General features: G+C 40.4%; 2 long non-coding RNA genes across 2 annotated transcripts; both read left to right on the forward strand.

Annotated features, from left to right (window-relative positions):
- Positions 1 to 9,677: 9,677 nt before the first annotated feature.
- LOC121989877 lies at positions 9,678 to 9,956 on the forward strand. The gene is made up of 2 exons (XR_006114352.1): positions 9,678 to 9,786; positions 9,863 to 9,956. It is a non-coding gene; the product is annotated as an uncharacterized LOC121989877 (long non-coding RNA).
- A 274-nt stretch (positions 9,957 to 10,230) lies between these two features.
- LOC121989878 lies at positions 10,231 to 11,327 on the forward strand. Its single transcript, XR_006114353.1, has 3 exons — positions 10,231 to 10,912; positions 11,003 to 11,065; positions 11,156 to 11,327. It is a non-coding gene; the product is annotated as an uncharacterized LOC121989878 (long non-coding RNA).
- The last annotated feature ends 211 nt before the right edge of the window (positions 11,328 to 11,538 follow it).

Here is an 11,538-nt window from a genome sequence, read left to right on the forward strand (position 1 = left end):
TTCTCCTTCTCGGTGGAGAAATCTCTCCACAAAGTCTCAAAAGGATTTAAATGAAGTACAAGACTTACAGAGTTTGGTGGCTACAATGAATGCACAATTAACTTACAGCCACAATGAACACAGAGCTTAAAGAAGCGGATCCTCAGCCAAGAGCTTCACACGACACTCTTGCTTAATCGACAGAGAGTTTTCAACCAAAAACGTTACCCAACCTCTCTTCTTCCTCCTTCTTATTTCTCTGTTTTCTTCACTGCGTTTGCCTGCATCGAATCACTGCAAGCTGCATAGAATCGCTGCAACCTGTATCGAATTACTGCAATCAACTCAGGCGTCGTCAATCACTCCTCCTTCTCATCTGGTCCTCTGAACTCACACCAATATCATCCATGGTCTTCACTGGTGTCTTCTGAGCTCGAACCAATGCCAAGGAGTCAAGCTAATTGCAGCCAGAACATACCCAGATCGCCAGTATCCGTTGATGCTTCAAATGCACCATTTGCAGCCAAGCTCAGTAGAAAAACCATTTTGTCTTATTCCTCTGATAGACCTTAATTTGAATTCAAGCATCGTCATGATACCTGCAACCTGTAACTCAAAAAGCTCACAGCAGATCGTTAGTTCAGAGAAATCAGAAGTTGCAGAAAGACAGCAGAATACAAACGACATCGCCGTGGATCGGTCAGCAGACTGATCCATGGCTCTCTGGACCGATCAGGACTCATCCTGATCGGTCTGGGAAGAGCCTGATCGGTTTGTGGACCGATCAGCTCATGGGTGGATCGGTCCACAGACCGATCCCCCACTAGCGCTTTGAGTTCCAGCGATCCCAACGCCTCTACCTGATCGGTCTTGAGACCGATCAGATAGCCCACAGAATGCTTCTGTGTGGTTACTGATCGGTCCACAGACCGATCAGATAACCCACAGAAACTTTCTGTGTGGTTCCTGATCGGTCCACAGACCGATCAGATAACCCACAGAAACTTTCTGTGTGGTTCCTGATCGGTCACGAGACCGATCAGGTGACTTAAGTATCACTGGATCGGTCTGTGGACCGATCCAGACAACCAGAGTTTCACTGGATCGGTCAACAGACCGATCCATAGCTCTCTGTGTTAGTTTTAGAGCCTCCCAGCCCTAAACCCTAACATCTTCCTGGTCCAGAGAACGAGCTACCAAGCCCTCTCTGACCTAGTCCTGAGAACGAGCTGCCGAGCCCTCTCCGACTTCGTCCGGTCCAAAGAACGAGCTACCGAGCCCTCTCTGACCTAGTCCGGAGAACGAGCTGCCGAGCCCTCTCCGACTTCGTCCGGTCCAGAGAACGAGCTACCGAGCCATCTCTGACCTAGTCCGGAGAACGAGCTGTCGAGCCCTCTCCGACTTCGTCCAGTCCAGAGAACGAGCTACCGAGCCCTCTCTGACCTAGTCTGGAGAACGAGCTGCCGAGCCCTCTTCGACTTCGTCTGGTCCAGAGAACGAGCTACCGAGCCCTCTCCGACTTCGCGTGCCAAGTATCCGTACTTGGACTTTTCCTCTCCTCATGATCAACCTTGATCATCAATCAGTGTGAGTTTAATTAATGTCTGATACGAACTTAAATCAGTGTTAACATCAAAACAACAGCCAGGTCAGACTGTATCAACAGAAACTTCCTAAATGTCACCTTTTGCCATGATTAGGTTAACTACCTATCCAAATAAGGTGGGCACACCCTAAACCATCTAGCGTGATGAAATCACGCTCCTAGGAACCCAAAACCTATTTGAGCTCGTTGGGTTCACTAAATATTCACTAGGGATGACTTCCCTAGCAACCCTCCTAATGACCCTCCTAGGCTTTAAAGCCTTGGTCATTTGGGACTCATCAAGATCAACTCTAGGGGTGACTCCCCTTGTGACCTTGGTGATGGTCTTCCTAGCCCTAGGTCTTGTTCCATAATCGAATGAAACATTATGGTAAGTGGGCTTGACCACTTGAGACTTAGGTTTGTGACTCAAACCTCTCATGTCCTTGGGTTTTTGCTTTTGACCTTTAGACCCTAGAGTTGACTTCTCCAAATTCTTAAGAGTCTTTTCTAAGGTGTCAAGTCTTGACCTCAAGACTTGATTTTCCTTCTCTAATATCTCAAGTTTTAATTTGTCATTTTTCTTTGAAGTATTCCTAGGCATATGTCTAGTTGTTTTGGGATTTCTACCTAGGTTCTCCTTAGCCTTAGATGAGTTAATTCTAAGGTTAGCATTTCTAGAATTGTCCTTACCTAGGCTAACATGTTTGGCACCTAAGCACATGTATTGATTTCTATTGTTATCGTGCCTATCTTTATTGACAATTGCAACAAAACTACTATTAACATGTGTCTTATTCAAATTGCAAGAATGTGCCTTAAAGGTTACCTTAGGGTTTGCCTTAGCTCCCCCTATAGACGTGCTCGGTCTCTTGTCCTTGTGAGATTGCCTCCCCCTCGGACATTGGCTCCTATAGTGTCCCCTTTGCTTGCATTGGAATCACACCACGTGCTGCTCCTTACCCTTGCGTATCGGAACTCCGGATTTCTTGACCTTTGGCGCCGGTGGAGTCTTCCTAATCCTCCTTGGACACTTACTCTTGTAATGTCCATATTCCCTACACTCAAAGCACATTATATGTAATTTACAAGAAATTAAATTGCTTGAGTTACCTAGTGTTGAGGGTGGATATGAGCTTTTTCCTTCATCCCTTCCGGAGGTAGAAGCTTCTTCTTCTTGCTCCAATCTTGAAGAAGAACTCTCCTCCTCTTCTTCCTTAGATGTTGAGTAGCCCTCAACTTCTAATTCCTTACCTCCATGAAGTGAGCTACTTGACTCACTTGGCTCCTCTTCATGACTTGAATTGGAGCTTCCCTCATGGAACTTGGCCAAGTTGTTCCACAATTCCTTGGCATTGTTGTAACCACCTATCTTACACAAGATATCGTTAGGTAATGAGAATTCAAAAATTTTCATTACCTCGTCGTTGATTACGGATTGGTGGATTTGTTCCTTCGTCCACCTCTTCTTCTCAAGAATTTCTCCTTCTTCATCCCTTGGAGGAACAAAACCTACTTGTACACAATTCCAATTAACTAAGTTAGTCATAAGAAAGTACTTCATTCTTACCTTCCAAAACGCGAAGTCATCGCGATCGTAGAAGGGTGGAATCGTGATGTCTTCTCCAAGTCCATCCATTCTCTAGCTTGTGCTCCCTTGGGTGTTAATCCGACGAAGAGCAACCTTGCTCTGATACCACTTGTTAGGATCGACGGTCGCGGCTAGAGAGGGGGGGTGTGAATAGCCGACCCCAAATTCACGTTTCTTTCTACAAATCAAGTTAGCGCAGCGGAAAAATAACAACAAAAACGTAAATGGAGAAATCAAACCTCAAGCACAGCGATGTAACGAGGTTCGGAGATGAAACTCCTACTCCTCGGCGTGTCCGTAAGGTGGACGAATCCTATCAATCCGTCAGTGGATGAGACCCCGGAAAACCGGCTAATAGAAATTCCTTCTGGGTGGAGAAACCTCGCCACAAACTTCTTGCAACAGCAAGATAGGAGTACAAAGATACAGCACAATACAAAGGCAGTAAGAATGTAAAAACACAGCTTGCCTTCTCGTCGACTGGATGAAGCAGCAACTTCACGAACCACCTATAACAGCAGGAACCAGCCGAAGGAAGCTTCCACGAAGCTTCAGGAAAATGAGAGCTCAGCAAAGCTCTGATTGCAGTAAGATCAGAAGGAAAAGAGAGGCAGCTTCTCATCCTGTAGCCCTCGACCTGTTATATAACCTGCGAAGAAGAAGACACATAAACTAGTCGTTGTGTCGCAACGGCTAGGGCCTGGACCGATCAGGCTCCACCCTGATCGGTCCAGACCTTCTCTGCTCGGTCTTGGGGACCGATCAGGACCTATGCTGATCGGTCCCCAGACCGATCAGCATGTGAATCACAGAGAGTTGCCGAACTCTCTGATCGGTCTGTGGACCGATCAGAACTCAGGTGGATCGGTCCACAGACCGATCCCCCTCTTTCTTCTCCCGGTCTTCTTCGCTTCTGTATGATTACTGATCGGTCACCAGACCGATCAGGTAATTCACATAAACACATTGTTTGGTTACTGATCAGTTACCAGACTGATCAGTCAACCAGCATATCACTGGATCGGTCACCAGACCGATCCAGGTTTAGAGCTCCCAGCCCTAAACCCTACCTGGTCCTGAGAACGAGCTACCGAGCCCTCTCTGACCTAGTCCGGAGAACAAGCTACCGAGCCCTCTCCGACTCCATCCGGTCCAGAGAACGAGCTACCGAGCCCTCTCTGACCTAGTCCGGAGAACGAGCTACCGAGCCCTCTCCGACTTCGTCCGGTCCAGAGAACGAGCTACCGAGCCCTCTCTGACCTAGTCCGGAGAACGAGCTACCGAGCCCTCTCCGACTCCATCCGGTCCAGAGAACGAACTACCGAGCCCTCTCAGACCACAGTTCGGAGAACGAGCTCCCAAGCCCTCTCCGACTTCCCATGCCAAGTTTCCATACTTGGACTTTTCCGTGCCAAGTCTCCATACTTGGACTTTTCCCGTGCCAAGCTCCCTGCTTGGACTTTTCCGTGCCAAGTCTCCATACTTGGACTTTTCTCGTGCCAAGCTCCCTGCTTGGACTTTTCACCAGATGTCTGGTCAACCTTAACCTATCTGGATTTCCCTTGCCTGGCTTCACTCACCAGGACTTTCCAACTGCCTAGCTTCACTCACCAGGACTTTCCCTTGCCTGACTTCACTCACCAGGACTTTCACCTGGCTTCACTCACCAGGATTTCCCGAATCAGGTCGACTCACCTCGGGTCAACCAGGTCAACCTTGACCAAAGATTGCACCTACAATCTCCCAAGTTTGTATTCTGTCAAACATCATAATACAACTTTTCTACTCTTGTCAAACATCAGAATAGAACTTTTCTATTCTCGTCAAACATCAAAATACAACTCGAGTCAGGTCAACTCGAGTCAGGTCAACTCGAGTCAGGTCAACCAGGTCAACCTTGACCTAAGGTTGCACCAACAGAAGATACCCAAAGCAGAGAACCAAGCGACGGACGAGCTGGCAAAGCTAGCCAGCTCCATATCACCTATTGTAGTCTAGCAGCCGATCGAGCAGGTATCCTTGGTAGCTCACATCGACCGAATGGAGGGACTCACTTTTCCCAGCGACTGGAGGACAGCACTGATAGAGTTTCTACGATCAGGAGCTATGCCTTCCGATCGGGAAGAAGCAAACCTGCTAAGAAGGAGAGCGGGCAGATTCACGCTGATCGGGGACCAGTTTTACAAGAAAGCCTTCTCCTGACCGCTGCTCAAATGCGTCGGACCGGAGGACATCCACTATATACTACAAGAAGTACACCAAAGGTCTTGCAGAGGCATCCGGGTGGCCATTCCTGGCGAGGAAGATTCTGCTGGCTGGTTACTTTTGGCCGACCCTCCAGGAAGACGCCGCTCAGACAGTGTCCACCTGCCTCTCCTGCTAGAAGTACCACAATCTCGCACACGACCCGACGGAAGAGATGAAGGCGTCCGCAGTATCCTACCCGTTCGAGTTTCAAATCAACTACATGTTGATGTGCAAGGTAATGCCCCACTTGTTGAAAACATGTCTTCAGTTCCAGACCAAGATGATCATATGAACCAGGAATATAATGAAGGTAACATATATGAAGAATGCAATAATTTAATTGATTCATTATTTTAAAATTGTATTATAACTTTTGTTTTTGTACAGCTAGTGATCATAATGTTAAGAGGAAAAAAAGAGGTCCTACATTTCTCAAAGAAATTTGGGGCCGACTGTAATATCCCAAATTTCACGATTTAAAGTCCTAAAAGACCTTATTAAAATCTAGAAATGCTTTAGAAAAATTCTAGAGATTTTTAGGAATTTATAGAATATTGTTATGTAATTTTTGGAGGTCGTTTGGTATTTTTACTAAACGAAAGAAGTTTCGACAAAAAATGTCCAAGCTGAGGCTTGAACCGGCAACCCCTGACCCGAGCAAAACCCGGCTAACCAACTGGGCTAGCAGTTATTACTTGATCGAATAAGGATCGAATTGTATTTAAGTAATAAATAGTCAATAGCAAAATAAAAGGTTCGGCTGGGGATTTGAACCTGTGGCTTTTGGCTCGGTCAAATCCCGGCTGACCAAGTGATCCAGCCACCGGTTTTGTTTAAAAAGGATAGCGAATTTATTTAAAGAAGTTAACAAAATATTGAGTTATAAGAGGAGAACTTAACTTAGGGCTTGATCGGGTGACCTAGTTTTTTTAATTTCCTTCTCCTCTCTCGCGGCGTCGACCTCCTCTCGGGTGAAACCCCAGCCGAAACTAGGGCTTCGTCTTCGGCACCGACCAAGGGGTGTTTTCGCGAGATTTTCACATCTTCCCGATCACCTCGTCGAGGAGAGCTTGTGGACGCAAGGAATCGCCGGGAAGCTTGAGTTTTATCCGAACCCTAGAAGCACTAGAAGGTTTCTCCTTCGGCTGTGAGTCAAGGAAACGAAGGTAAGTTGCTACGCACCTGCAGTAGGATAGTTCTGGATTCGTATTCCTTCTTGTTTTTGAATTTTCTGTGAAGATTGGGAATGCATGTTTGCTGCCGTGAATTCCTTCTTTCAATTTCGTGTTTGATTAGGGGTTTAAGAAGAGTTCAAGGAAATTCTTTCTGCTTGAATTTCTGCCGCAGCATGTTTTGCCCTAAGGGTTTTTTTTGTTGCCTTATGAAGGGTTCGGTTATGAACATGTTTACATGGAACTTTAATCTCAGCAGGTTATAGTTTTGTTGTGCTAAGAATTGGAGATGAAATAAGCCTTATAGGGGTAAAATTCCAGCAGGTTTCAATTACGTTGTAACCTTGTGAATTACTGCTGTTAAGCTTTGTAGTATTGGCGTTTTATTTCACTGCCATGTTGTTCCCTTTCTGGTTAGGGTTCTGTTCTATTGAAGTTTTAGTAGTATATGTCTATGGGCAATCCCTCTAAGATCAGAGGCATGTTTCTCATAGTTATGCTTAACTACTTTCATGTTGTATAATACATTCCATGCTAAACCCTTGCATTCCGTGTGGAAGCTAAGGACAGTGGACAAACAAATCTAATTAAGGGAGGCAAGGTAACATATGATAGCAATTCAAATATATAGGCACTGTAGTTGAAGTTCCAAACTGAAATGAACCATAAATTATCCTTGGATTTTACTAGCTAATGCTCGAAGTTGGTCACCCATATATAAAATATATTACCTGTGTTATTCACTGCCATAGCCAAATTGGATTTGCATATGTGAGTTAGATTCTTTAGTCTTATGATTTAGCATGTTGTTGGACTTTCCTATTTGTTATTAGTTAAGCATGTGTAGTCCCTTTATTACTAGAAGAGCATGAGCAGTATTGAATTATAATGTTTCTCCTTGCTATTAGAATAACATGAACAAACTTAGGTTTGGTTTATCTTGAAGCTTGCTGCCATAAAACCAGATTTAGTTGTTTAGATTTGGAAATGAGAGCATGAAACATCCTAGTATTTGATTTTCTTCTTTGTTGCCATGTGTAGGAATAGGCCTTTTAATGAGCATGCAGTAGAGTGGTTTTGTGCTGTTAGCATTTCCATTGCTTAGTTTTGATACAGATCCTTCCTTATTAGTTTTATGCATGCAGATTTCAAGTTTATGTAGCTCCAATGAGTAGGAACAGCTATGTCAGTTCACGTTGCAGTTTTGGGTTTCCTTTGCATTCATTTTAGCATGCTTAAAGATCTCAGAATTGTTTCCTTTGTTTTAAATCTGTTGTAGCATGTTTGAAGAAGTTAGATAAGCTTACTATGCAGATTTTTTATTAAGCTTGTATGCAGAATTTCGATTGAGTTAGTATGCAGATTTTGTTGAGCTTAGTATGCAGATTTTAGATAAGCTTAGTATGTAGATTTTAGTTAAGCTTAATATGCAGATTTATGTTTAAACTTGTATGCAGATTTTGTTTAAGCATTGCAGTGTTAGAATTTGGTTAAACATTTCAGTTTTGTAAGAAGCATTCTTTTATAAGAAAAGTATAAGAAAGATAAAGAAAAGAAAGAAAAAGGCCAAGGCCTTAAGTAGATCCCAAAGTCAAGACTTTAGGGATTTTGGCACACAAGGTGCTAAAGAAAATGCCGAGGCATTATATAGAAGTATTAAAAGATAACAAGTATTTTACTTTTATCAGTGGCACTATGCTGGACCTTCAGTTGTCCTTGGGTTGGGCTCCCATAGTTGTCCCTAGGTTTAGATAACCTAGTAGTAACGGCTCGGCCGACGGTCGACGGTCGACGATCATAGGGTCGCCAAATGGGCCGCCGAATGGGTCGAGTCGTTACAAAAGTAAAAGCACAGTTGTCGGGCCCAAGAGAAGTTGATTACTATTTTGAAGTATTATAAGTATAAGTTTTTGAACAAGTAAAACGAGTTTTACATAAACATAAAGTATTAAAGATTAAGTTAGAACAAATGAAATAAGTTTCATATGGTTCTAAAAATCAGTAAGTTTAGTTCCTTATTCTACCATGTTTATCTAGTAGATGAGTAGTTTCCATGTTTACCTATTAGATGAGCAGCATGATTAACTATTAGAATTACATTAGTAGATTCCTTAGCTTTTCTTTGCTATTAGTTTGACATGAGCAGTTATGTTTATGCTTTATTTCTTTTTAGAGCATATAGTTTCTAGTTCTTTTCGTATACATGCACATTCGTGATTTTGTGAGTTAGATAGCGCTTACTAAGCAAATTTTGCTTATAGACTACACTTCCTCTTACTGCAGATAAAGGAAAAGAAAAGATTTAGCAAGGAAGGCGACAAGGTGGCGCTGATGGTGTGTGATGCCAGGACTATGGAAGCCTTGGCACTTAGTTTAAGATCTTATTAAGATTGTCATTTATTAAGAATGTATTAGATGAGTCATTTAGTCTTCCGCTGTTAGTTAATTATATGTTTTTATTTTGTTTCCGCTATTCATTACTTGCATGATTTGATTTCATTAAACTACGTGGTGATGTTATTCCTTTTGTGTGTTTGATATGTGTTCCAGCCGCCTGTGGCTGTGTATATTATGTTATGTATTAATGATTATGGTCACCGGTACAAGGGGAATTCTGCCGAAATTTTTCGGTAGGGTTTCCATGTAATTTTTAATCATACCGATTAAGTAGAGTTAGTAGTTAAGTAACGGTCATCCTTAGAGAATAGTAGTAGTAAGAAGGGTGGTCGTTACACCGACCAAGTACACTACCACGCATTAAAATTCTATGTGATGATATGGGACATCCTATAGGAACCAAAAAAAATAAATTTACTGATTTCTTGGGTTCTTTAACAAGGAATGGTAAGTATTGTCCAATTGATATAGAAGATTGGCACAAAATGTCAATGGACAAAAAGAAAGACATGTTAAATGTTATAAAGGTAACTGAATTACTTTGTATAATTTTAGGATTTAAAAATTATAATTTATGCAATAATAATTTGTCTATATATTTTTTTTTACAAGATAAGTATGACCTTCAGTTAGGGACGGAAAATTGGACATTATGCTCAATAGCAAAAAAATGAAGAAATTGGAAGTCTGAAATAAAAAGAAAGTACTATGATCCGGAGTTGTCAATTCAAATTCTTTTACAACAAAGAGATGAAAGAGCTCAAGTAGAACAATATATGCGACTAGTTGCTTTTTGGAACACAGAAAAATCAAAGGTATGTATTTTATTTATTTAAAATATAATGTTAGTAGACTTTTATTTTATGTATTATGTGTAATTTTATATATTAGGAAAGAAGTGAAAAGAATAAAAATGCAAGAAAGCAAAGGATAATGAATCAAACCACAGGAAGGACATCTTTTTCTCAAGTGCAACAAACATTGGTAGATCTTTTTATTATATTATAATTTTATGTGCATTTGATTATAGAAATTAGTAACCAAATATATTTTAGGAAAAAGAAAAGGGGCATCCTCCAACACAAATTGAATTATTTCATGCATGTTTTACGCATGCTAATGGAACTCCCTCAAGTAATATTTTAAAAGAAAGATTGGTAAGATGTTTTATACTCTTCATTTATTTTATTTTAAAGTATTTTTAATTATCATTATGTATTAACTAAATCTTAATATTTCTTGAAATTTGTAATGAAAGAACTAGAAAATCAACTTCCTGAAGATTACAATGATCAAGTGAACCCGAATGATATATTTGCTCAAATCATGGGACCAGATAGATCTGGTCGAGTACGTATGCTTGGTGATGGAATTAGCCCATCTGATTTATGGGGAGTAGTTCCTAGTCGTGGCACATGCAATCGACTAGTTATGGAACAGAATGCAAAGTTAGAACAGATGAATAAACAAATTAAAAAGCAAGGTCAACATATTACAATGTTAGAAACAAAGATTTCTGAACAATCAAGCACAAATCCTCTTTCAAATTCTAATAATAGTCGATACACTTCATCAAGTAGTAATCCACAAGGTTCTATTCCATCTCGTCCAACCTTACAGGTAAGATTTTTTTTTTAATTTCTATTTTATTATATATTCTACACATCTTGAAAAATTGATGTTATATCTTTCACTTTCATGTAGATTGGAAGTTCTGTCTTGATCAAAAGTTTATTTGATTCAACAAAAACTGTAGCAAAAGGATTGCTCCTTGACATGGATCCAAATAATATAGTAGGGAGACAAAAATTATGACCTAATTGGTGTGAAGTACAAGTACTAGTTGTCCTAGAACCCGAAGAAAATTTAATTAGACCTTATGATCTTTTACAAAGGTTTGAGGATGCACTTGGAGGACTGATAGCTTGGCCTTGTCATTTGGTATGATTTAAACATTTTAGTGAAATATTATTACTTTTTTATATTTATCATGTTATTAAAATTTTAAATAAATATGAAATGTATTTGCAGTTGACAATGTGCGAAGATTTCTATTAGTGCATATAGAATAATACTTTATATGTTTCTCATTCGGTATGCTTTTCAATCTTTTAAATTATGTTTATTAGGTTTATATTTTCATTGTTTAATTTACTTATACAAATTTATTGATTGTATTTGTAGGTGGCAGGTACTTGGATTTTGCATATGATGGTTGAAGATGGTTGATAGTAAATTAGTTAGTTTTTTATTTTATAAGACTTTGTTAGTTTTAAAATTCAATGATTTGTTAGTATTTAGTTAACATTGGATTCAATACTTTTACATTAGTAATGCATTTGTATTTTTGTGATGATGGGATAAATTATATATGATGACATGGCGAATGGATTGGATATTTTGGATATAAAAAAATTTTATTCTTATTGTGATGATGGTTAAATTGTGATGATGTGTAACTTTTTCTATTATGTGATGAATGTTTTGTGTTCTGAATAAATATTATTAATTTATTGTAGTGTATTCTAAATGTTTCTATTTAATGTTTTTATAAAATATTATAATTA

This window comes from Zingiber officinale, chromosome 6B (genome assembly GCF_018446385.1).
Source record: "Zingiber officinale cultivar Zhangliang chromosome 6B, Zo_v1.1, whole genome shotgun sequence".
NCBI classification, from domain to species: Eukaryota; Viridiplantae; Streptophyta; class Magnoliopsida; order Zingiberales; family Zingiberaceae; genus Zingiber; species Zingiber officinale.